The following is a 4,344-nucleotide window of genomic DNA, read 5'->3' as shown; positions in this document are numbered from 1 at the left end:
CCCCCATCCCATCCCAGTCAGAAGGGGCACTTTTACAAGCCAGGTAACAAATGAAGTACTGGTTTCAAGGACCAGCCAGCAGTGCTGAGTGCATAAATGTATAACTGGAATGGATATTCTTTTTTTATTTAAAAATACATTTTATTGATTTTTTTACAGAGAGGAAGGGAGAAGGATAGAGAGTTAGAAACATCGGTCAGCTGCCTCCTGCCCACCCCCTGGATGTGCCCGCAACCAAGGTACATGCTCTTAACTGGAATCGAACCTGGAACCCTTCAGTCTGCAGGCCGACGCTCTGTCCACTGAGCCAAACCAGTCAGGGCTGGAATGGATGGATATTCTTGGTGGTTTGCAGAAAGCCCCACGTTGGTTCCTTGGCCTGCGGGGCATAAGACACCCTAGTGCGCAAGGCCGAACGGAAGCTCTGAAAGCGCCTCCCCTTGCCCCCAGCCTAGCTAGTAAATAAAAACAATGTCACGTGGCAAAAGGGCGGAGGTCACTGGCACCCTTCAATATCCCAACGATGCGGTAGAGGTCCATATCCTATTTCATTTCACTCGCTGGCCTGGTCTCCACACAAACTAGGTGGATCCTGGAGGATGACCGTGCACCACTACAAATTCTGTTGAGCACTGGTCTCAACTGTACAGCAGATCCTCAAGTAATGTCATTTCTTTCAACATAGTTTTGTTATAACATTGACAAGATGCCATAGGAACTTAACTCTTATTTATATCGATTAGCCTATGGGAAAACTGATTTTGTTATACATTGTCTCACTTAAAGTCACTGCACCTAACAATGACAGTAAGAGGATTTACTGTCCCCAGGATTAACAAGGCCTCCGGTGTACGGCATGTGGTCATCCCCACAGGAAGGAGGGTCAGAAGCAGTTTGCATTTATGTGGGACAGACACAAGTATACATTTATAGTCTAGCTCACCCCTAGACATAATGTGGTCTGAAGGGGCCTGGACTGTCTGGATGCTCTGCAGAACATCACAGTGGTCCACTGTATTAATGACATCATGTCAGACAGACCAGATAAGCAAGAAAGCAAAGTGTACTGGAGGCCCTGTTAAGACACATGCAGTTCAGAAAGGAATGACTCCCACAGACATTCAAGGGCCGCCATGATAGTGAAGTGATGAGGAATCCTGTGGTCTGGAGCACCCCTTCCAAAAGGAATTGGCAAAGTACTGAGTCACACACTTGCCATCACTAAGAAAACAGCAAAATGCCTGCCAGGGCTCTCAGGTTCTATACTCAAGAACACGGCTTCAACCTATTTGTCAGGTGACACAAAAGGCTGCCAGTTCTGAGAGGGCTCCAGAGCAGGAAAGGGCACTGCAGTAAGTCTGGGCTGCAATGCAAGCAGCCCTTCCACCTGGGCCACAGACTGGACATTCCTGGTAGTATTAGATGTATCTTTGGTAGGAAAAGATGCCTTGTGGAGTTAATGGTAACCCCCAAAGTGAGAATCACAATATAGACCCCTAGAGTTCTGGAATAAGGCCATGCCATCTGTAGCAAATAGTTACACACCATTCAAACCCCATCTTTGAACATGCTCCTGGACCTTAGTAACAGAGCGCCTAATCACAGGTCACTGAGAGATCAGAACTGCCCATCCTGAGCTGGGGCCTGTCATAAGGCTGGGCAGGCCTAATAGCAATCCATTGTAAGGTGGGAGCGATATATCTTGGATCAGGGTCAAAGGAGATAAAGAAATCACACGAGCAGGTGGCCTAAACCCTATGACATGCACAAGTGTCTCTCCTCAGCCAACTTCTCTGACCAAGTGGGTTGGGTGGGTGGGAGGAAGTCTGTTATGACCAGATGACAAAGGAGGAAAAAGGCCAAATATAGTCACGATTGGGTCAGTTCAATATGTGGATGCAAGCCAAAAATGGATAGCAACTTCACTACTGCCCCACCCAGGAGTGGCCTTTAAAGGCGGCAGCAAGGACAAAAAGCCTTCCAGTGAGTTTCCGGTGGCACCTCTGAATGGAGAGAGAACTAGCCCAAGGTGACATTATATACAGACTCATGGTAGTGGTGAGTGGCTTGGTTGGTTAGTCTGAAGCTATGAAGGTGAAAGATTGGAAGATTAGCATGGAGGCAAGTCCTCAAAGAAGACCACAAATAATTTTGTAACTCCATTAATGTATGTGTCTCTATTCTTTTTTTTTTTATATAATATATTTTATTGATTTTTTTTACAGAGAGAAAGGGAGAGGGATAGAGAGTCAGAAACATTGATGAGAGAGAAACATCAATTCAGCTGCCTCCTGCACACTCCCCACTGGGGATGTGCCCGCAACCAAGGTATATGCCCTTGACCGGAATTGAACCTGGGACCCTTCAGTCCACACGCCAACGCTCTATCCACTGAGCCAAACCAGTTAGGGCTATGTGTCTCTAGTCTTATCAACAGGTGGAATTTACATCCCCTCCTTGTAAATCTGGGCACAGCCTATAATTGCTTTGACCAATAGAATACTGTGCCGTGCCAGCATGGCCAAGGGTGAACCTGAGGAGGGTGGGTGAAGGATTGAAGAAAAGACAGACAAGAGAATATAGCTGGGGCTTTGTGGATCTCCCGTGCCTGGATGAGGACACAACCTGCAAGCAGATGCTTTATTTTATAGTCTGATTAAAACAAGGGTAGATTAACATGTATACAAATGTTCTTGTTTTGGCAACACTTGTTGCACCTCCCACAGTCCATTAGCTACTCAGGAAGGAATTAGGGAGGGCTACAAGGTCAGGCTTAATTATGCTAGGAAAGCTCTGCCCTCCAGGCTGGGACTTGTTTGTGGCCCTGCCACAGGTCAGCCCGAGGCTTGACCCTAGAGCCACTCCCTACAGAATACAGAGGCAGTAACATTTTGAGATTTCTGTGCCTGGGCATTATGAAAGCCTAGCATTTTCCACTGCCTCCCTCTTGGAGGCCTGAGCTGCCATTTAAAGAAAACCAGGCTGCCCTGCTGGAGAGAGAGGCCCTGAAGGATGAGATGTCATGTGGAGGAAGGGGCTTCATGAAGAGGTACTGAGGTGCCAGATATCTAGTCCCAGCCCCAATCTGGCTGGGTCACAGGAGAGACCCCAAGTAACATCAGTAAAAGCACTGCTTAGCTGGGCCCCAGTCAATTCACAGAATCAGGAGATATAAAATAAAACAATTGTTATTTTAAGCCACTGAGTTTTCTAGTGGTTTATTATGCAACAATGAATAACTAAAACAGAACTTGGTATCTGAAAACAGTGCCTGTCTTAGTAAGAAACTAAAACATGAGGCATTAGCTTTGGGACCAGGGGGTAGACCAGGGGTCCTCAAACTTTTTAAACAGGGGGCCAGTTCACTGTCCCTCAGACGGTTGGAGGGCCGGACTATAGTTTAAAAAAAAACTATGAACAAATTCCTATGCACACAGCGGCGGCAAAAACACCTGGCGGGCCAGATAAATGTTTTCGGCTGGCCGCACGTGGCCCGCGGGCCGTAGTTTGAGGACCCCTGGGGTAGACAGATAGAGCTCCTTAAAGAGACCATTAATGAGGGCTTGAGAGATAGTGATGAAATTGCTATTGGAGATTGAAGGAAAGGGGACCTGAGTATTATTATGTATTAACTAGAGGCCCAGTGCACAGATTTGTGCACCGGTGGGTCCCTCAGCCTGGCCTGCAGGGATCGGGCCAAAACCGGCTCTCCAACATCCCCTGAGGGGTCCTGGATTACGAGAGGGCACAGGCCAGGCCGAGGGACCCCACAGGTGCACAATTGGGGCCAGGGAGGGACTGCAGGAGGGCACCAGGGCCAATCAGCCAGACCCCAGCAGCAAGCTAACATACCGGTGGGAGCATCTGTACCCTGGTGGGTAGTGCGCATCATAGCAACTGGTTGAACGGTCAAATGAATGGTTGGACACTTAGCATATTAAGCTTTTATTATATAGAATAGTATGTGGCATGTGCACGCACACACACACAACACAACACAACACAACACAACACAGTGGTGAAACTGTCACCTGAGGTAATGCAGGAAATAGAAAAGGTACCTAAGGAACTTCTGGGTCTGGCTGAGGATATTTATAAGCAGACTGTTGAGAGCACCAATGATTTTTGTTTTTAGCTGCTTGTATAAAAGTTCATGAGGAACAAGATAAGAGAAAAAAGGAAGTGTACAAATTTGAAGCAGAATTTAGAGGAAATATAAAGGAACCAGGACTTACTGACTTTTGAAAGCAATGTTGCTTCTTCAGATGACAGAAGCCTTTCCAGGTAAGAAATGTATTTGGGGGTGGGGGTGGGGAAATCAAATCCAGTCTGAAATTAAAACAG

This window comes from Myotis brandtii, unplaced genomic scaffold (genome assembly GCF_000412655.1).
Source record: "Myotis brandtii unplaced genomic scaffold, ASM41265v1 scaffold215, whole genome shotgun sequence".
NCBI lineage: Eukaryota > Metazoa > Chordata > Mammalia > Chiroptera > Vespertilionidae > Myotis > Myotis brandtii.
Note: the sequence above shows the minus strand (reverse complement) of the source record.